The sequence below is a fragment of the Monodon monoceros genome, unplaced genomic scaffold (genome assembly GCF_005190385.1).
Source record: "Monodon monoceros isolate NGI ecotype Baffin Bay Population unplaced genomic scaffold, NGI_Narwhal_1 Super_Scaffold_13, whole genome shotgun sequence".
NCBI classification, from domain to species: Eukaryota; Metazoa; Chordata; class Mammalia; order Artiodactyla; family Monodontidae; genus Monodon; species Monodon monoceros.
This window is the reverse complement of record NW_021703769.1, coordinates 55,601,842-55,624,733: the sequence shown is the minus strand read 5'-3', so window position 1 is coordinate 55,624,733 and position 22,892 is coordinate 55,601,842. Positions and strand designations below refer to the sequence as shown.

Genomic DNA, 22,892 nt, shown 5'->3' with positions numbered 1-22,892 from the left:
TCAGATTACGTCCCTCCTCTGTTCAAACCCTTGGAGGCCCCCACCTTGGACAGAAGGAAGTCAGTATTCTCACAGTCATCCCCTCCCCATCTCATACCCGACTCTGCTCCCTCCTATTCACCCGGGAGGCTTCTCTCCAGGACACCCACCTGCCTTGTTCCATTCCCTCACCTCCTTCTGGCCTGTGCTAAGGCATCATCCTCTTCTCAGTGAGATCTTCCCAGACCATCCTATTTAAAATAACCGCTTCTCGGGGAATTCCCTGGTGGTCTAGTGGTTTGGACTCTGCGCTTCCACTGCTGGGGGCCCAGGTTCGATCCCTGGTCAGGGAACGAAGATCCTGCAATCCCCAGGCCCTGGCCAAAAAAAAAAAAAAAAAGCCACCCCTCCCCACCCAGGCACTCCCTGGTGCATAGGAGCTGCTCAAAAAGTTCAATTTGTCGAATGAAAGAAGAAAGGAAAGAGGAATGTGTGCTCACGGGGTGTGCAGAGAGGGTAGACAAAAGCAGACGTGATGTCACTGCCCATCTTTGGGCTGCCCAGATGTGTTAGGGAGCTGGACAGAGAGCTGCTGGGGGTCTGGGTAGCTCCTCACTGAGATGTTGAGGTAATTCAGGTCATCCCAGGCTTCCTGTCATCCTCAGCGTCAAGTTCAAACTCCACTTGGACCCCGTTAACCTTTCCTCCCTGAGACACGGACAGTATCCATTCTCCTCTCCTCCTATAGTTGTATAGTATTTTTGCTGGGCACACACCTCTCTCAAATTAAAGACTATTTCCCAGCCTCCCTTGCAATAGCAAGGACATGGGGTTAAACTAAAGGGATTAAGCCAATGGGATGTAAAGGGAAGTGTTACGGAGCAGTTTCCGGGACCCTTCCTTAAGCAGGAAACTGGGGAGTCCTTGGTTCCTAATACTTTGTCCCTTCCATCATCCATGAGGCCCAAAACAGATGTGCTATGAGGGCTCTACACTAAGTTATGGCAGAGTGGCAAACCTACTTGGGGGTCACCTCCTCCAGGAAGCCTTCCCTGATTCCCCCTCCTCCAGTTCACGACTATGAGTCTCTGGGCCCTCCCGGTCCTCTCTACTGTCTCCATCAGAGCACCTGTGACTCCCCCACCAGGTTGTGAGTGCCTTGGAGGCAGGAGCAGCTGCTGGTTCCCATCAGCAACTTATGCAGGATTTCTCCGTATCCACAAAGGAAAAGGGAATAATGCTTGTAAAGCAGTTAGCATCATCCTCGGCATGCTATGAGTACTCAAGAAATGACAAGAGCACCTATAAACTATAACAGTTGACCCTTGAACAACATGGGTTTGAATTGTGCATCATGGGTCAATTTATAGGAGGATTTTTTTCACTAAACAGGTACTGTGGTACTATACAATCTGTGGTTTGTTGAATCTGCTGGCTGTAAAGTTATATTTGGATTTTCTTTTGTTTTCTTTTTCAAATTATTTTCCCATTTAGCTTATTATAGAATATTGAGCAGAGTTCCCTGTGCTATACAGTAGGTCCTATATTTGGATTTTCAATTCTGCAGAGGGTCAGTGCCCCTAACCCCTGCGTTGTTCACAGGTCAACTATATTATTGCTTATACTAGTTCATTCAGGTGGTAAACGCCCCAGACATGTCTGAGGGGGCAGGCAGGTGTAGACCCTCTGGTCAACAGGTCCAGCTGAATCCATTGTTCACCATTCGGCCAGGCCCTGCAAATGTGAATGATGGAACTGTATTAAGGTTCTTATGGCTGCTGTAACAAATTACCACAAGTTTGGTGGCTTAAAACAAAATGAATTTATTTTTTCACAGTCCTGGAGGCCAGAAGTTCAAAATCAAGGTGTCATCAGGGCTGGGTTCTCTCCAAAGGCTCTCAGGAAGGATCCTTCTGTATTAGCTTGAGCTGCTGTAACAAACTATTATAGGTTGAGGGGCTTAAACAACTGAAATTTATTTTCTCACAGTTTTGGGGGCTGGAAGTCTGAGATCAAGGTGCCAGCATGGCCAGATTGTGGTGAGGGGATCGCCCCTTGGGTTGCAGACAGCCACCTTCTCACTGTGTCCTCACACGCCCTCTTCTCTGAGTACATGAATAGAGAGGGAGCAAGCTCTCTAGTGTCTCTTATAAGGACACTAATCCTATCAGATCAGGGCCCCATCCTTATGACCTCATTTAACCTTAATGACTTTCTTAGAGGCCCCATCTCCAAATACAGCCACACTAGGGGTTAGGGCTTCTATATATTAATTTGGGGGTATTACAAAGGTATTACAAAATATGCAGTTTGTAATACCTTTCTTGCCTTTCTCCTAGCTTCTGATGACTCCCGGTGACCCCTGACTTGTAGATGAGGCATTTCAGTGACACATTTGCCTCCATCTTCACATGGCCATCTTCCCTCTGTGTCTATGTCCAAATCGCCTCCTCTTCTAAGGACACCAGTCATTGGATTAGGGCCTACCTAAACCAGTATGACCTCATCTTCACTTATTTACCTGCAAAGACCCTATTTCCAAATAAGGTCACATTCACAGGTTTGGGACTTGAACACATCTTTTGGGGGAACATAATTTGACCCATAATAGAAAATATCGTAGAGGGGATGCTCCAGACCTAGTTTTTCAGCCTCCAGATGTGTGAGTCACCTCAGCTATGGGGGTCCTCCTGGCTGAGACTCCCAGACATCGTAGTGCAGAGACGAGCCAGCCCCGCTGTGCTCCGTCTGAATTCCTGACCCACAGAATCCATAAACATAACAAAAGTGTTATTATCGTCTATGCCACTAAATTTGGGGGTGGTTTGCAACACAGCAGTAGATGCTCAGAATAAGGGGGAAGGAAAGCTGCCCTTCTTCGCAGAACTTTGCAGGTTAGGGGGAGAGGGCCCCCCGCGTTCCTGAGTCTCAGTTACATACACAACCACCCCTGAGGCTCAGACAGGTGAGGTGCTTTGCTCAAAATGCCAGCTGCTGAGTGGCAGAGCTGGGATGCAGACCCAGGTCTCTGAAATGTCCCAGCGTTGGATGGGGCCTTAGAGTGAAAAGCCGTTTCTAGCATCCCAGGCACGTCTTTTCCTTTGAGAGTCTCCCCCGAGGCTTGGCGATGCAAGGGTTCCTGTGCTAACTCCCATATGCCGGAGTGTACATCACCCCCACTGCCTGGGCTAATGACAAATCACGTATGCAACAGAGGAAAGCGGATGGCCTGCCAGATGTGTGATAAGAAACCAGCTTGCAGGAAATTGCTATCAGGTGATCATTATTAGCCCGGGTATTCACAGCAGCCCCGTTTCCAAAGGTCATGCGTTTACTAAATGCTTGATGCGTTTTCCCAATCGGCCCTGGAAGATTTTGTCCTCCTGGAGAGAAAGCTCTTCCCCTGGATCTGCTGAGAGCAGGTGATTATAATTCTACACCTCCCCACCCCCGCATCTCACCAGCCTCTAACAGCAGTTGCTACAAATGCACAGTGATTGCCTCTCTGGTTCCTGGTACCGCGTTGAGAGAAACCAAGCTGACCGTTGCGTGCGATGGAGCTGGGTTCAAATCCCAGCTCGGCCACTCAGTAATCATAGTCACTCATTTGATGCGTGATTGTGGGGAGTTTTTCACATGCTAGGTACTCGGGCAAGTTACTTTACTTCTTTGAAACTTAATTTTCTAATTTCTCGAGTACTGATAATAATACCTACCTTGAAGCGTTGTTGTGAGAATGAGTGAAATAGAATGTGGAAAGTTCCAGGCACGACTTTCCTGTGCTTCTTGAGCTGATCTGAGCGTATCTCTTCATCTTAAAGAACGCACCAATTTCACTAATTTTACCAAGTTATATATTGTTAGATTTTTAAAAAGCCAGTTAGGGCTTCCCTGGTGGCGCAGTAGTTGAGAGTCCGCCTGCCGATGCAGGGGACACGGGTTTGTGCCCCGGTCCGGGAAGATCTCACATGCAGCAGAGCGGCTGGGCCCGTGAGCCATGGCCGCTGAGCCTGCGCGTCCGGAGCTTGTGCTCCGCAACGGGAGAGGCCACAACAGTGAGAGGCCCGCGTACCGCAAAAAAAAAAAAAAAAAAAAAAGCTAGTTAAGCCAGGTCACCTTTAAGGGGCCTGGAAGGAAGTGTTTGGCCTTGGTGATGGTGTCACGATGTGGTTCGAGATTGTCCCCTGGGTTGCCGTCATGGCCGCGTGCTTGTTCATCCCGGGAATGGCCACTGCACGCATCCACAGGTTCACTAATGGAGGCAAGGAAAAAAGGGTTGCCCATTATTCGTATCTGTGGAACTTGGTGGAAAGAGATAGGCGCATTTCTGGAGTTGATCGTTACTATGTGCCAAAGGGTTTGGAGAACATTGATTAAGGAAGCATTTTCCTGATTGATGAAAAATAACTCAGTTATGCTCATCTACCGCTGCTAGAAGGTTATGCAGTGTATTGTGTAGCATGCAGTGTATTTTGTACTCTGTAATAAAAATAAAACAAAAAAGTAAAATTTAAAAAATTAAATAAATAATTTAAAAAGCCAGTTACATAAATCAGGAGCTTGCGATGAACACACACACACAACTATGCGTAGGACAGATAACCAACAAGGACCCACTGTATAGCACAGGGAACTCTACTCAATATTCTGTGATAACCCATATGAGAAAAGAATCTAAAAAAGAATGAATATATGTATATGTATAACTGAATCATTTGGCTGTACACCTGAAATGAACACAACATTGTAAATCAACTGTACTCCAGTAAAATTAAAATAAAAAAATTTAAAAACCCAGTTATGATGCCATACATACTGTATAATATTAGTTAAGTAACAGAAAACACTCAAAAAATTATATGTTTTCTCAGGATATGTGCATATTATATAAATACACAGAAAAAATCTGGAAAGATGCCCTCTCAGGATAGGGGCTGGGATGAAGGTAGGTTTGAGAGGACTTTGTTTTAATTTTTAAAGGGCTGCAACATATATCACTTCTATGGTTAGAAATTTATTTAAAAATGAAAGTGCACAGGGGCTTACACTGGTCAAATGTGGGACAATATGAGCCTTTAAATGAATATTTATTGGCAAGAATAAAACATGACACATTGAATAAAAGCAATCTATGTAAACAGGTACTCAAAACAAATGTGTCTTAGTCCACTGAAACTGCTATAACAGCATACCATAGAGTAGGTGGTTTATAAACAACAGAAATGCTTACAATTCTGGAGGCTGGAAGTCTGAGTTCAGGGTACCAGCGTGGTCAGGTTGTGGTGAAGGCCCTCTTGGGGTGACACAAACATTCAGGCCAGTGCTTGTACACGAATGTTCATAAGTCACTATTCATAGTAGCAAAAAGAAACAACCTAAATGTCCATCAGCTGAAAAATGGATAAATAAAATGTGGTCTATCCATACAGGGGGAAATTAGCCAGCCTTAAAATGGAAGGAAGTACTGATACATGTTACAACATGGATGGACATTGAAAATATGATACTCAGTGAAATGTGCCAGACACAAAAGACCACACACGTACTGCATGATTCCACGTATAATGAAACATCCAGAAAAGGCAAATCCATAGAGACCATAAGCAGACTAGTGGTTGCCAGGGCCTGGGGAGAGGGAAAAATGGGGAGTGACTGCTTAATGGGTGCGGGGTCTCCTTTGGGAGTGATGAAAATGGCTTGAAACTAGATAGAGGGTGTGGTTGTACAACACTGTAAATGTACTAAATGCCACTGAATTGTTCACTTTAGAATGGTGAATTTTATTTCAGTTAAAAAATCCATGAGTTCATAATGAAACTAAAAGACTTTTTAAAAGGGTGGTGGATGGAAAACTGCAGTGAGAAACTGTAGAAGGAAGGATGAATAGAAATAGAAAATCACTCTTTAAAGTCACCTTAATGCTGACTGATCCAGATAAGAATCATCAATGGATGTTAAACCCTTGGGAAAAAGACAATTGAGGTACAAGACAGTCACACAGGCCACACTGACCTGACCGCACTGCCACCCTGATCTCAGACTTGCAGCCTCCAGAACTGTGAGAAATATATTTCTGTTGTTTATAAGCTGCCCAGGCTGTAGTATGCGGTTATAGCAGCCTGAATGAACTAATATAATCTACATACTGTCAAATTCACTATTTTAAAGTGTATAAATTGGTGGATTTCGTATATTCACAACATCGTACAGCCATCACCACTGTCTAATTCCAGAATATGTTCATCACCCCCAAAACAAACACTGTGCCCATCAGCATCCTCCTGTAACTGAAAGTGGGGTCCCTCTGTTCGCCACTCAAAAGCCAATAAAGAGGCAAAGTTGGTGGGAAGTAAAGTTTGCTTTATTTTGGAGGCCAGCAACTGGGGGGAGGTGCAGAGTCCTGTCCAAAGGCCAACTCCCCCCCACTGACAACCAGGGGGCAAGAGCTTTTATAGGCAGAGGGAGGGGGCTACATGCAGAAACAGCACAGTCAGCTCTGACAGTCATCTTGAAATTGGTCATTGGTGGTCTGACCAGCACCATATTGATGGTTTTAGATACAGTTAACCTTCAGTTCCCCGGGTCGCTTTGTTCCCATTTCCTTGAGGCCAATTCTCGGAATTGTGGCAGCTTATGTCATGGCTACAGCCTGGTCATCATGTAGTTAACTTCTTCCAGCTGGTGAGGGTTTCAGTAACTATAAGACAGCTCACAGGATATGGCTCAGAATATTATCTGTAGCCCTTGAGAGGGAACTAAATGTCCTTGACTTTGCTTACTGACTAAACTATTATCGTTTCGTCCTGTTTGACTGTTTTTCTTTGCTTCTACATTCTCTCACTTCTCTGATTAAACTTATTCTTTGGCTAAAGTTTTTCCACAGACAAAAGGCAGGAGGATATGGGGGTGGGGGAAGCACCATAGTGTCCTGTTTCGTTTCACTCTCCGTTGCCCTCTCCCATGGCAAATGCCAAACCACTTTCTGTCTGTGGATTTGCCTCTTTGGGGTATTTCATATAAATGGAATCCTACAAAATGCACTCTTTTGTGCTTGGCTTCTTTCACTGAGCATGTTTTCAAGGTTTACCCGTGTTGTAGCATGTATTAGTACTTCATTCCTTTTTTTTTTGAGATGTCTTATCAATTGTCAAATTAATTTATTCTAAGTTGCCAGTGTAATTTTTTGAAACATGAGTTGGTAAACTCCAATCTGATTAAACATATGTCTTTGGGCTTCCCTGGTGGCGCAGTGGTTGAGAGTCCACCTGCCGATGTAGGGGACACGGGTTCGTGCCCTGGTCCCGCGGAGCGGCTGGGCCCATGAGCCATGGCCGCTGAGCCTGTGCGTCCGGAGCCTGTGCTCCGCAACGGGAGAGGCCACAACAGTGAGAGGCCCGCGTACCACAAAAAAACCCAAAAAAACATGTGTCTTTGGCTGAGAATACTTTTTTAATTGAAGTATAGTTGATGTACAATTTTATATAAGTGTATGGTATAGTGATTCACAATTTTTAAAGGTTATACTCCATTTGTAGTTATTATAAGTACTTCATTCCTTTTTAATGGCAAAACAACATTCCATGGTATGGAGAGACCACATTTATTTATTCATTCATTAGTGGATGGACATTTGGGTTGTTTCTACTTTTTGGCCGTTATAAATAATGGTGCTGTGAACATTCATGTAAAGTTTTTGTGTGGACATACATTTTCATGTCTCTTGGCTACCTACCTAGGAATGGAATTGCTGGGTCTTTTGGTGACTATGTTTAATCTTTTAAGGAAAGTCAAACTGTTTTCCAAAGTGGCTGCATAATTTTATATTCCAGCCCCAGCTGAGTATGAAGCTTCCAGTTTCCTGGAGTTTAGTCTTATTGGGGAACTCTTGGAACCAGTGTAAAACACATGCCTCTGAGTTGTCTCACCCAAAGGGTGTGGGTGCTGGGGCATTTATACACCAAATCCCTCAGTCATTGGTTAGAGCTGCTAATTTCTTGGCTTTTCTGGTTGGCCGTGGGTGAGCAGAGTGACCCTAGAGAAAGCCTCTGGTGCTGCCTATTAGATGTTGGGCCTGGATGCATGGAGAAAAGGGATGCGATGAAGTATCTCGGCTGCTGTTCTTATGAATTGTTTAAGGATAACCCAGCCAATTCTCATATCTCCCACAGCCTGCTGTGGCCCTCACAGGACTGCAGATGCCCTTTTAATTGTGTTAAAATCACACAATTAAGGATCTGTAGTGATCTGAAAAGCATCCTCCAAAAATTCATATCCACCTGAAACCTCCGAATGTGACCTTCTTTGGAAATACGGTCTCTGTAGACGTAATCATCTTGGATTTAGGGTGGACCCTGAATCCAATGACAAGTGTCCTTATAAAAAGAGGACTTCCCTGGTGGTCCAGTGGTAAAGAATCCGCCTTCCAATGCAGGGGGCGCAGGTTTGATCCCTGGTCGGGGAACTAAGATTCCCACATGCCGCGGGGCAACTAAGCCCGTGCGCCACAACTACTGAGCTCATGCGCCTCAACTAGAGAGCCCGCATGCCCCAAAACTACAGAGCCCACGCACTCTGGAGCCTGCGCGCCACAACTAGAGAGAGAAAACCCGCACGCCACAACTAGAGAGAAGCCTGAGTGCCACAACAAAAGCCTGCGCACCACAATGAAAAGACCTCACATGCCTCAACGAAGATCCCATGAGCCTGCAACTAAGACCCGATGCAACCAAAATAAATAAATAAACAAATTAAATACATATTTAAAAAATAAATAAAAAGAGGAGAGGATGCAGAGAGAAGAAGGTGATTGAAGACAGAGGCAGAGATTGGAGTGACCAGTCTACAAGCCAGGGGACACCAAAGATTGCTGGCCACACCAGGAGCCGGGAGAGAGGCAGAGGACAGAGCGTCCCTCAGAGTCTCTTGCAGGAATCAACCCTTCTGACATCTTGATCTTAGACCTCTGCTCTCCAGAACTGTGAGAGAAGAAATTGCTGTTGTTGAAGCCCCCTAGTTTGTGGTACCCAGTTAGGAAGCTAGCGGGTGGTCTCAGCTGGTTGGTGCCTCAAGGCTTTGGTGTCCCCTGGGCTCCGAAGGCCAGTGCCCAGCCCGGTTTCCACCTCCACGATCAGCTCCTTCTGAAGTTCACAGTCTAAATGCTCCCTTCTCAGATAGGCCTTCTCCCCACCGCCCCATCCTGTGTTGCCCCCTACCATCTGTGCAAGGATCTCTATCACACACCTGTTTTATTTTCTTCCTAGGCCTGTTGCTCTCCAGAACGACCTGTTATTTAATTTCTCCACGTTTATCATCTGTCTTTTGCACTAGCACGTAAGATGCATGACAGCGGGGCCTTGCCTGCCTGGTTCACTGTTTTCCTGAGTGCCTGTGACAGGGGACTCTGCAGAAAGAACGAGAGGCTGGAGACCTTCGGAGCGCCTCTGGAGGCGCTACTGCCCCAGATGTCATGGGGAAGGTGTAACTTCAGAGAAACTGGCCCTTGACACCCTACCCACTCGCTGTGCATGGTGGGCAGAAGAGGTTTTGGTGAAACACTTAGACCAGGATCAAAACGTTCTCTTTTGAGATGAGCTTAAGAAGTCACCCTGTTCTTTCCTGTGTCCAGCTTTGGGAGAATAATGAATATTTCCAAGTGTCCCAAGCCTGCTCTGTTTTCCTTCTTCCCAGATTACCCCAGGACCCAGGATGCTGGTGGAAGACTTTGAATGGCATCTTCTCTTCCTGGTGAGGCTCCCTCCCTCTTCTGATTATGGCTGTCTCCTGGCAAGGTGTCCGATTGCTGCATCTGAGCACTTATTGTAGGGTAGCAGTGGAATCACCAGGATCCAGATATCAGGGTACATCCTCTGAATAGCAGGACCAGTGTGGGGGGAGGCACAGGGGAGGCGAATGCACCATCTCCCCAGGGAAGGATTAGCTACTTTGATTGATTTATTTATTTTTAAAATTATTTTTAAGCTGCTTTTCAACTGTCTCTGCCCAACAGCTTCTTTGGGTCTCCCCTCTGATTTCTATTTAATTTTATTTAAAATGTCTCTTTTCTTCAAGCTTGGGCAGGGATTGATCTTTGCTATCTGAGTAAGGGATAGTAACTCTGGAATGCGAAGCCATGTCCTGTTTAATAATTCCTGGACGAATGGAGGCCGTGCCAGGCATCTCATATGTTTTATCGCTTTTAGTTCCCACAACAACGCTATGAGTGAAGTATTGTTCCCATTTTATAGATGAGGTCAGACAGGTTAAGTCATGTGCCCAACATCCTTTCCTTCCCTTTTCTTTTCTTTCCCTCCTGTTCCGTCCTTCTTTTCTTAAAACATGAAAAAATTAATAAACTTTATTTTTTAGAGCAGTTTTAGGTTCATAGCAAAATTAAGGGTTAAGTACAGAGATTTATATCCAATATATCCCCTGCAAACTGCCCCGCCCCCAATCTTTAGCCCCAGGAACCTCTCCAGCTGAGCTGTAGTTACCTGTTTCTCCGAGTGCCTTGAAATCCACCATCCAGGCGGGCAATCGTGGTCTCGACACTCAGGAAAGCGGTGACTTGACGAATGCCCATGGTTCGTCTCATAGAGATGCTTTCTTGTTTGTTCCTGAGAGTCCTCTGGGGGTCATGGCTGTATTGAGTAAGAACTTCCTAGAACACATTGTGGTTTGAAATGCTGGACTTGGTAGATGGGGAATAGGCTGGGGGAGGGAGAAAAGCACCGAATTGGGCCCAGGAGGGACCCTGGGCAGCTTAAGGAAGACATGGGTTGAGAGTCTGGGCTCTGGTCTCTAGTAGACCTGGGACTGGCCCCCACCTGTGAGACTTCAGGTGTCCTCTCTGAGCGTTGGCTTCTTTCTGGGTGAGCCAGGGTAGGCTGGTCCAATGCCTTCTCCCCTGCAATGCGCCCCCATCCTATGTAGGCACCCTCCCCCGAACAGGAATGGGGGCTCTTGTTGGAGAGTCAGAATGCAGATGGCCCCTTTCATTCTGCTCCCAGCCTTTGTGATCTTTTTTTTTTTTTCTCTCTCCAACTCAGAATTTCTTGTTTCTAGCTGACGATGCTCCGTGAGGCTTCAGATCTTACAAAGGCACTTTGATCATACGGCTCATCATCAGCTTCTTTTATCTTGGGAACACGTGGCACCAAATCTAATCAATCCAGAGCGGCAGAGGGCTCACGGAAGGTCCACACCTGCCCGGGTCTCCTTCAAGAGCACTGAGTCAGGATGAGGCTGCCTTGCCTGAGAACTCACACCTGTCTGGACATACCCAGCAGTGCAGAACACAGCACCCGTGGGTCGGGGGCCTGCAGCATGCTCACACACGTCATCTCCAATTCTCCAGGCTGCCTTAAGAGGGAGAAACCAAGACTGGCCCCATTTTGCAGATCAGCAAACTGAGGCTCAGAGATGTGAAGTCACTTGCCTGCAGTAACTCAGTTCCTAGGGGACTGGCCCAGGTGGGTCTGACTCTGAAAAGTGGTTCAGAAAAGTAAAGTGACTCTTCTAAAATGTGCTTCCAGCTTTCTGGAGTCAGGCAGCCTCGATGCCAATCTTAGCCCTGCCCCCTACCCCCTGTCTCAGGTCAGTTTCTCCCAGAAGCAGACCCAGAGATGGAAATTCACATGCAAGTGATTTTTCAAGGGTTTCCAGGAGAAACTGGAAAGGGAGTGAGGAAAGTAAGACAGGGAAGGCGAGAAGGCCAGCATGAGAGAGGGCTCAGGTGGAATTCCAGCTTCAGCCTGATCCCACAGGGAGCTGTGGAGCATAAGTTATACTACAGCCTTTCCCCTTCCTTGAGACAAGTGTGGGAGTTTCCTTGGGCTGTTGTAAGAAACCAGCACAAACTGGGTGGCTTAGAACAACAGAATTGTATAGTCTCACAGTTCCAGAGCCTAGAAGTCCAATATCAAGGTGTTGGCAGGGCCAGGCTCCCTCTGAAGGCTCTTGGGAAAGATCTGTTACAGGCTTCTCTTCCAGTTGGCAACCCTGGACGTTCCTTGCCTTGTAGACGCATCGCTCCAATCCCTGCCTCCATCTTTGCATGCTCTTCTCTTCTGTGTCTGTGTCTTCTCTTCTTATGAGGACCCTTGGATTTAGGCCCCTAACGGGTAATCCAAGATGATCTTCTGATGACGGACTCACTCGTCTAATGTCTGATCCATTCTGCACGCTTTCCTAGACCTTTTGACCTTGCACAGCCCTGTGCCTGTTCCGATGGCTTGGTTGGAAGCCCCTGAAACCAGCAATGGCTAAAATATACTAAAAAATATGACAGTGTACTGGGGGACTCTCACACCAAAAGGATGGAAAAGCTGGGAAAGCCAGACCTTGAGAGGGACAGGGTCCAGAGAGCTCAGGAAATTTAGGACGAAAGCAAAGCGTCCTTCTTCAAGGCGTTACCTTAGAAATGGGGTAACCCTACGCCCCAAGCACTTTCCTTCATCACGGTCTCTATTCACGAGGCATATTCTGGAAAGAAGAGCATCTGATTGGTCTACCCTTTAGGAATTATGACTCCAGAATGGATATTGAGGGAAGATGGCGGTCAGAACACCACCGCCCCGCTCTGGAGCTCACGTCGTTTCCATTACACACGCCTCATCTCCCACGTCCACACTCTAACCTTTTCACACTTCACACTGTCAGCTGACCTGGAAAACAACCCCTCTGCCCAACAGTGTGCGGATAAAAAGCAGCTCGTAAAGAGTGTCGGTGAAGGAAAGCTGGCTGGACGCAAAGGTCAGAGCCAGCGGGGCTGCAGTGCCCTGGTCCTTGCTCACAAGGGCTCCAGGTCTGGAGCATTGTCAGCGACACAGCGAGCCCAGGACAGGGTCTCTAGAAGGCTGAGGGGCTTCTCCGTGGCCCGCCCCACCCTGGCAACAAAAACGATCATAAATCGGCAAATGTTTGTTGAGTGCTTGCTGTGTGCCAGGCCCTGTTATACTTTACCCATGTTAATTCCATCCTTGCAACAGCCTATGAAGGAATGTGCTATCATTACTCCCATTTTACAGATAAACTGAGGCACACAGAATGGTGATGTAACTTGCCCAGAGCCGACGTTGCTAACCCTCCAATTCCCGCAGCGAAGAGGAGCAAGGTGCTCAGAGCCCACTAGAAGGGCAGCCATGTCCCCCGGAAAGCCCCACTTTTCAGATCAGGAATATTTTCATAGGCATCACCAATGATGATCCCTCCTGCCTCATTAGGTGGGTTGGGGGCGGGCATCTCCCTGTTCGCCCCTGGACATCATGTCCTAACACATTATCGTAGGTAAGGAAGATGCCGATTGGGCCCATCCCCAATTCTGCACTAACTCAAAGTCACCCCACTATCTGCTCACCAAGACCCTTCCTGGCAGAAGGGCTGCTGGGCCTGTGACGAGTGTCCCTTGGTGGAGATCTGGACAGGAGAAGACGTTGGTCTCTGCCGATCTGCACAGCTGCTTCATCTTTCCAACCCACGCCCACCTTCGATGACTGCAAAGGTGGCCGGTGGGGCAAGGGAGGTGAAAGAGCCAGGGTAAGGCAGGGTGGAAAGGCTTTAACATGCGTTTATTGAGCACTTACTATGTGCCAAAAAGTGTACCATGCCCTGGGGAGCAAATGCAGAGCGAAACAGCCCCAGCTGCCCTTCATGAGCTTGCACATGGACCGGTTTCCCAAGGCGGGGGGGCTGCATCTTCTGGAGGTGGGTGGGATGCATCCTTCAGGGGTGGGTGGGATTGGAGAGCGTTTTCAGATGTTGCATGTCAAGGATTGAGTAACATCTGATCACACAGAAAGACAGCCATTTCCTCTCCAATGCTCCTTCAGCCCTCTGATCGCTCCCAGAAGGAAGTCTCAATTTGTTGCTGGAACAAATGCCCTTATAGCTGACGCTTGTCCATTTCCCTTTTTACCAAGACAGCAAGCTTCAGGCTCAGACTTGGGCACTTCCAGGCGAGAATCCAGTAGGCTTGCCTCGTTTCCCACGATATTCACTTTCACAGCCACCTTCTCTGCCTGGTAAGAAATGGCAGTTTTCCACTGCAGCAGTAGCACCCAGAGCTCTTTTAAAGATGATTTTAACAAGGTGATTCTATTTAAAGAAAAATATTAAGTAGGTAACTGGACATCTGGATTTTGGCAGAAGAAATGTGAAGGAGACAGTAGGTTTATAATTTTATAGATTATATGGATTAGAGCTATGCCATCCAAAATGATAGCCACTACTCACCATGTGGCGATTTAATTTTAAGCATTTTAAATGCAGCTCCTCAGTTACACTGGCCACATTTCAAGTGCTCAATAGTCATTTGGGGGACTTCCCTGGTGGCGCAGTGGATAGGACTCCGTGCTCCCAATGCAGGGGGCCCGGGTTCCACCCCTGAGCAGGGAACTACTCCCACATGCATGCCGCAATTAAGGAGCCCACCTGCTGCAACTAAGACCCGGCACAACCAAATAAATAAATAATAATAATTATTTTTTTAAGTGCAGATTATTTTTAACAAAAGAAAAAAAATAGTCATTTGGGACAGTGATTATCATAGTAGATAGTGTTGCCATACGAGACCCTCTTACTTTCAAGACAGGTCTAGGCAAGGCGTATAAAAGACACTTCAGCTGTGGGAACACCCCCATTGTGGGTTCCAGGATTCCATACCCCCCTCCTTTGCATCACTTGGGTTCACTGGATTAGATAAAGCAACTAGAACAGTGCCAGGCCTGCAGAAAGGGCTAAGTAAGGGTTAGCTGACATTATTATTATTATTATTGCTATTATTGTAATAGGGAAGAACAAATCTGACTCCATATTGGGTCTGTTTCTTTTACTTGAACCTTTGTATTCTATTGCTTTTGCTTCCAGTTAAGAATGTTGCCTATAGCCTGAAATAGACAGGATAGCCCATTCTCAAGGCTCTTTTCCATTCACATGGAGATAAAAAAATTGCAGAACAGAGAATAACATTTGTCTTGTTGGAGGTTTACAGGAACATCGTGACCTGACCTACATGGACAGCTGCAAGAACAAAGGATTCCGGCACCAAGAAATTTGCAACAACTAACCACACCCCTCCCTTACCTTGCCTTTAAAAATGCTTTGCTGAAGCCCTTCGGGGAGTTTGGGGGTTTGGGGGCACGAGCCACCCGTTTCCTTGCATGTCCCTGCAATAAACCTTTCTCTGCTCCAAACTCCTGCGTTTGGGTTTGTTCGGCCTCACTGTGCATCAGGAACACGAACTACTTGCGTTTGGTAACATTATTATTATGTCTCCCCTCTCTTGAGTGTGAACTCCAAACTCTGGGAGGAACAAAGACCAGGTCTCTGGATGCTCCCATTTTCTATCCAGCCCCAAGGGAGCTTTTCTCATTCCTCTTTCCCAGTGTTGATTCTTTGAATACAAAAACTTTTGTCTGTGCTCAAGGAGAGAGATAATCCATTCAGCCTCCCATTCTGCATGGCTTTTCCTGGCCACCCGATTCAGTATGGCCCCCACCTCTCTCTCCATCCTGCTGCCATGCCTTGCCTCTCATAAGGGCAATTATCACCCCCCAATATTGCAAGTTAATTGACACATTTTCTCTCCCTCCCACTAGAACAGAAGTTCTGTGAAGGCAGGACCGGGTGGGTGTCTCTTTTGTTCACTGCTTTATTCTCAGCTTACAGAAGACTGCCTGGCACATACCATGTGCTTGATAAACACTTACTGAATGAATAAATTTTTCAGTGCCCTGTCTCAATCAAACATGGAAAACAAACACACAATGAAGACGTAGAAGAACTTGTGTTTCAAGAAAAATGGAAGATAGCTTATTCATCCACAAAAATGTTTACATTAGCAAACTGCATGTTGGCATGACTGGTGAGACCCCTGGAATCATTTGAGTTTGGGTCCCCTAGTCTACGGTGACACAGTGACAGTCTAGAAAGAATGAGACTCTGTATATAAGATATATATCTTATGTATACACAAAGGGTTACCAACTAACCCTGTATGGTGCCAGAATAGTAAATAGTTAAGGCATTCCTGGCCATATGATCTCTGACACAACTATTCAGCTCTACCGTTGTAGCATGAAAGAGGCCATAAACAACTGTAAATGAGTTGGCCTGGCTGTTTGCTAATAAACTTTACTCACAAAAGCCAGGCTGTATTTGGCCTGCGACCGTGGTTCTATGAGAACTGTTCAGGAACTAAAGAGAAGCATGTGTGTTTATTGAGCAAATACTATAAACCAGGGACCAAGCTGGGCTGTTCCCTTTAAACACTAAAACAACTCCGTCAGGTGGGCACTATTATCCCCACTTTATAGATGAAAGAAACTGAGGCTCTGAGACATTGATAACTTGCCCAAATTCACATAGCTCATTAACAAAAGAGGACTTGAATCCAAGACTCCAAGCCCAGGCCTTTGTGCGCACGTGGCACTGCCTCCCCTGGGGATGGCTGTTGCTTCCTGTATCCCATTCCAGGTCCCTCAGCCCTTGTGTGCCCCTCCCCCAGCATTCCAGCTTTATCCCAGACAACATGAAGCACCCCTTGTTTGCCTTCCTGCCAGCACACCTTCCCTGAACCACACCCCTAAGCTATCTTGCTCTCTCCTTCTCCACAGAGCTCGGCGCTGCTCTGACAGCAACACATTTCCCCAACTGGGAGAGAAGAAATCGAAATTTTTGTTTTTTTGCACAAAAGCTGCCCTTTTCTCCTGCAGCTAAAATTCCCCCACAGAACAGGAAGAATATCCAAAGTCAGACCAAAAATCGCTATTTATTGAGCTGGCACCAGGGCCAGAAGCTGGATAGGGGCTGGAGAGGCGAGAAGGAGACCACAGCACCACCACCTCTAGGAGCTGATAGAAGTAAGCCCAGGCCGCCCTGTGGGAACACAAAGTTCCCTTGATTCAGCCTGGCAAGGGGATGGAGAAGACTCCAAAAGATGGCGAGCCTGAAAGATGTGTAGGAACTAACCAACGGCCAAGTCACAAGGGAGGGCGTTCTGGGTGCAAAGACTCGGAGGGAGAGCATTGTCCTTGCAAAACCACCAGCAGCCTGGTACGGCTGGCACACCAGGAATCAGAAGGGACTCTACGGTGGACACCTGGGGTTTGAGGCTCCCCAGCACCCCTTCTCCTTCTTCAGGCAATGGTACCCTAATTTTTCTTAGGGGAACCATCCCCTGCATTACGCAGTCTTAGCGGTGCTGTCAATCAAGGTGCCCCGCCCATTCTGCTCGCAGCACTCCTTGAATCACTCTACTGACCTAGGTTCTGGGTGGGGCTGTCAATCATGACACTCCTGCCCCTGGAAGCTGGTCATGTGATCCAGAATGGCCAATCATAGAGCCCCAAACTCCTGGTGATGTAATTCTAGCAAGGGGTATGTGACCCAAACTGGGCCAATCATATTCTTTCAGGTTAGCCTGTGGATTTTGGGAGAGGGATGCTTCTGTTCTCTCAGGCTTGCTAGGCCGGGAAGAAATAGGTCTGTCATGTGGATAGAGCCTGAAAAACAGAAGCAAACAGAGCTAATAGATTGGTAAAGACAGAGCCCTGCCAACAGATATCCTTCCAGCTCTGGGATACAGCCATGCCTGGAGCCAGCCACCCAGAACTCCCCAGTTCTGTGAGCTCTTTTTAGCTTAGACTATTTTGAGTTAGGTTTCTGAAACTTGAAACTGAATGAGTACAAACACCGTAAGATTTATTGAGCACTAGCCTTGTGCAAGACATGGTAGTAAGAATTTTACGAGCATTGTCTGATTCATTTCTGGTGAGTCACTTCATCTCCTGGAGACTTCATTTGCTGGTGTGTAAAATGGGTATAATATGATAAGAATAGCATTGTTGGGAGACTTAAATGAAGTAAAACATACAAAGCACCTGTCATAGGGACTTCCCTGGTGGTCCAGTAGTTAAGACTCTGTGCTCCCAGTGCAGGGGGCACGGGCTCGATCACTGGTCAGAGAACTAAGATCCCGCATGCCTCGTGGAGCAATTCTAACCTTGTAGAATTGTAATTCTATAACCTTGTAGAATTGCCATGAGGACCGGGTCGATGCAAGTAAAACACTCAGAGCAGGGCCCCGCACCCAGAGAAAGAAAGAAATGCTACTATCATGATTTTATTCATAGAAAAAAGATTAGAAAGAAACGCACATGACAGGTTAACAGAGGTTTCTCTGCATAATAAACAACTTTATTTTTTTTCCTTTTCCCCAAGAATAAAAAAAAGTTACATAGTATTTTTATACTGAACATTTCCACTCCTTCCCGGCCCATCCCATCCCAAGAGTCTCTGATTGTACATTCTCTGTGGGATTCTATTCAGACTTGAAGTAATGGCCGAGGTTGGATAAGGCCAGGCTTGTCTGTCCTGTGTCTAGATGCCTTATTTCCCTCAGCTGTTGTAGAAAAGAGAGACTTCTTAACATTGGAAAGATGTCTCTGAACAAAATTCCAGGGCCAGGGAGACGAATGGAAGGAGGTAGGGAGGGTAGTGAATGTGCTTACTTACTTTACTTATTTATTTATTTGTTGGCCATGCTGCGTGGCTTGTGGGCTCTTAGCTCCCCGACCAGGGATCGAACCTGTGCCCTCTGCAGTGGAAGCACAGAGTCTTAACCACCGGACCACTAGGGAATTCCCCTGAATATGCTTACTTTAATAGGCATCAATTATGCCCATTTTTCAGATGGGAGAAAGATGCTTGTAGAGGTTTCAGAGATTCAGATGAGTTGGGGACTGGAGGTAAATGACTGAATTGTTGAAGCTTCCAGCCAAGCTACCATTTCTGTCTCGATGATATGGAACTACAGGGGCAAGTGGCCTGGCTTGTTTGGAGACATCAGCTACCTGGTTTCTTTCCCCCATGTTGCTTGTGTTGATGTTGGTCTGGGGAGCGGGGTGGAAAGTGTAGCCAGGTGTCCTGCAGTTCAACCCCGGAATGCCCCAAATGCCCTATTTATGCCCCAGTTGCAAAGGCAGTTTGGCTTGGGAAGCCTCTTTCGGGAAGTCTTCTTTCGCTGGCTCTAGACCTCAACCTTCCGTCTTTTGTAGCAGAGTAGAGACCAGACCATGCTCTTAGGAATCAGGTAAACCCACTTCAAATCTCTTTCCCTTTTGTGACTTTGGGTAAGTTACTCCACCTCTCTAAGTCCTGGTTTCCTGATCTCTAATGTGGGGATGATAGTGAGTCCCTACCTTTTGGGGTTTGTGCTGGGCAGAATCATGGCCCCCCAAAAGGTGTCCGGGTCCTAATCTCTGAAACCCGTGACTGTAGTACTCTCCATGGCAAAGGGGACTTTGCAGATGTGATTAAATTAAGGATCTCAAGATGGGGAGATTTTCATGGATTGCCTGAGTGTGCTCAAGGGGATCACAGTGTCCTTATAAGAGAGAGCCAAAAGGGTCAGAGAGAGAAGGTATAAGGGCAAAAGCAGAGGGAGCAGAGGTCCGAGAGGAGGGAAGATGCTATGCAGCTGGCTTTGAAGATGGAGGGAGGGGCTACAAGCCAAGGAATGCAGGCGGCCTGTAGATTCAGCACAGCCCTGCCCACACCTTGACTTTAGCCCGAGGAAACTAATTTCAGACTTCTGACCCCCAGAACTGAAAGAGAATGAACTTGTGTTGTCTTAGGCCACTCAATTTGTGATAATTTGGAATAGCGGCCACAGGAAACTCATGCAGGGTTGCGGTGTAGACGAAATCTCAGGAACGTGACCAGGTATGGGGGAGAGTGATTGGCTGGAGGAGGGAGTGGGGGGCTGTCTGAATATCCTGCTATGGGAAGGGTTTTTAAGTCAGACCTTCACAAATGGTAGCTGTCCTCAAAGAGTATGGTTTTGACCTTCTTCTGTGACTGCATGTACTACGTCGTGTTGAGTGTATTCCTTTCCTGTTCTGTGTCTCCTGGGACACTGTGAGGTCCTCAGAGGAGGAAGGGGACCTTGTCTTATTCCTATTGTATCCTTTGTGCCTGGCACACAGTAGCTGCTCAATAAACGAGAGCTTTCGAAGCTGAACAGAGATGCCCCTCTTCTCGTCTTCCATGCAGAACTGTGCTCTTTCCTTTCTGGGTCCCGCTTTCCTCCTCTGTAAGATGATTGGGCTGATTCTGTGGTTTCTTCCAGCTCTATGGTTCTAGTGCCTCCGCCTCTCCCCCAGACCCCGCTGAGCCACTGTATTGAGAAGGACCAAATCTGTCTCTCATGGTTGCAGGTTCTGGCTGGGGAAGGGAGTGGCAATGGCCCCAGCAGCAGGCAATTTCAAGAGAACATGACCTCGGAGACCTGGCTGGTTCCAGACCCACCCCTTGTGATGTCCAGAATCTCTATTAGCAAATTTCTAGTCTGACCTTTGCTTAGCCCAGCCTGGGAGGGCTGCAGGGAGCTGGCTGGAGGCTGACGCTGGGCACTGATGTGGCAGTTCTGGCACTAACAATCTGGAGAGATGCTGTCTCCTTGGGAGCTGCAAATGCTTTCGGGGGAGGGCTGGGGCAGGCTGGCTGCTGTCTGCCCCACTGGGGTAGGTGAACGTGTCAGGCCTAATTGTTCAGATTCATACCCAGGTAGTGGCAACAGCCCAGAGTTGGGAGTCTGGCCTGGATTTGAAAGCCACGTCTGTGCCTTATTAGATATCTGACCTTGCTGGGTCAAACTCTGAATGACTGTGTCATGTTTTGTACAACAGGGACCCACGCTAGTAGCCAGAGCTAACATTTACACTGGCTGTTTTCTAGGGGTTTCCGGGGACTCTGCTCAGAGCTTCACGTGCTTGATTCCAGGTCGTGTCCTTGTAATCCCAAGGTCAGGATCATCTTATGTCTTCTCTACAGATGGAGAAACTGAGGCTTAGGGAGGCTTTGGACATTGCTTGTGGTCCCAGGCTAGGAAGGGCTGCAGGTGTGGTTTGATCCTGGGTAGCCTGCCTCCAGAGCTGTGTGCTGGTCATAGACCCCCAGCCTCTCAACCAGAACTACCTCCCAGGATCGCTGTGTTCATGAAGTGATATGATGGATGCCACAGTGTCTGACACAGAGCAGACGTCCACTTTCAGGAAGTGGTGCCATTGTGGTTACTATCGTCCTTGTCACCTCCACCATCATTGCATCACCATTCTCATTGCTCCTGAACGCTTCCCTTTCTGTTCCTTTTGTTCAGGCCTGGACAAGTCTGGCCTAGGCTTCTATAAATTTGCATATCTATATCTGCATATATATATATATATATATATATATATATATATATATATATAGTGTATATATATTTATATATACAAAATACTTTTTAGTATATCTACAGAGTTGTGCAACCATCACCATAATCTAGTTTGAGAACATTTGTTTCACCCCCAGAAGCAACCTCATGCCTATTTACAGTTATTCCTCATCCCCTCTGTGATGGTTAATTCTTTTTTCTTTCTTTTCGGCCATGCCGCGGGGCATGCAGGATCTTACTTCCCCGACCAGGGGTTGAACCTGGGCCCTTGGCAGTGAGAGCGTGGAGTCCTAACTACTGGACCGCACGGGAATTCCCTGTGATGGTTAATTTTATGCATCGACTTGACTGGCCACGAGGCGCCCAGATTAAGCCTAATTTCTGGGTGCGCCTGTGGGGTGTACCTGTCAGTGTGCTGCCGGATGAGATTACCATTTGTTAAGAGGGTAGATCTCAGGCTAAGTGTTCTTACTGAAAAATGAAAGCAAAACAATAGCGACAACAAAACAACAGAGGGACACAAGGAAACTTTTGGAGGTGAAGAACATGTTTATTACCTTGACTGTGGTCATGGTGACACAAGTGTGTACATATGTCTAAACTCACTGAATTGTATACATTAATTTGGTGCAGTTTTTTTGTATACCAATTGTACCCATTATAAGACTGGGTGGGGGGAAGAGCATATTTCTTTCATAGGACTGATGTGAAGATTCAGAAAAGAAATCTATTTAAAAAAAAAAGAAATCTATGATGCCTGCATTGTAACCATGCAGCATGTAAACTGTGGCAGGAATAGATTCCCAGAAGAGGATTTCTGCGAGCCCTTTTTACCAATGAGAAAACCGAGGCTCAGAGAAGGGAAGCAATCAGTTCAGATCTCTCAGCAGGCTAGTGGTGCTGGAATCCAGGAGCACTGGCTCGTGGTCCTAGCTCTTTCCCTACCACATTGCTCCTGGAAGCGGCTTCTCTCCGGCTGAGGGATTTTTATTCCAATTTGGGAAGAGACTCCCTGAAATGAAAAAGGGGCAACTCAGCCTTCATCTTGGCATCACGCCAGGTGTGCAATGGGAAAATTAGACCAGTGGGTTACTGATCCCTTTTCATACTAAGCTGATTACATCATATAGGATATGAAGAGTGGCAGCCAGCCCTTCTAGAAGTTTCTAATGGACAGATGGAGGCTTTGCACTTAAACAGTTATGCAGGGGTCAAGTCCATGGAGTCCAACTGGCCAGCAGAGCATCATGACCTCATGAGATTTAATAAACAGAGGCCATTTGTCTCTAGTGTGGCAATCTTAATAACTGAACCGATATCCTGGCTATATGTCTAAAGCCTTGAGTTGGTTCCTTACAAGTTTGCCACACAAGATAAGCTCTGTGCTTGCAAGAAGAGACTTTTGGGAAGGCTTTTCATTTATTGAATCAACAAATCTTCATTACACATCTACTGTGTATCATGTACTAACCTAAAGGCCAATGATATGCATGGGGTAGGACCAACATATTCTGTGTCTGCCGCAGTTCATAAGGCATTCAGTTGCAAACACAGACAACCCTAAGATGGTGGCTTAAACTGATAGGGGCTTATTTTTATCTTCTAACAAGAATTTCTGAGGTAGGCAATTCAAGGATGGGACAGCTGTTCAACGATGCGATCAGAGACTCAGACTCTTTTTGTTTTTGCCTCCCACCAGGAG

The 22,892-nt window shown here is 46.8% G+C and overlaps 1 pseudogene; it reads left to right on the top strand.

Moving 5' to 3' along the window:
• The first annotated feature begins 4,143 nt into the window (after positions 1 to 4,143).
• On the top strand, positions 4,144 to 4,356 carry LOC114893710 (annotated as a pseudogene).
• The last annotated feature ends 18,536 nt before the right edge of the window (positions 4,357 to 22,892 follow it).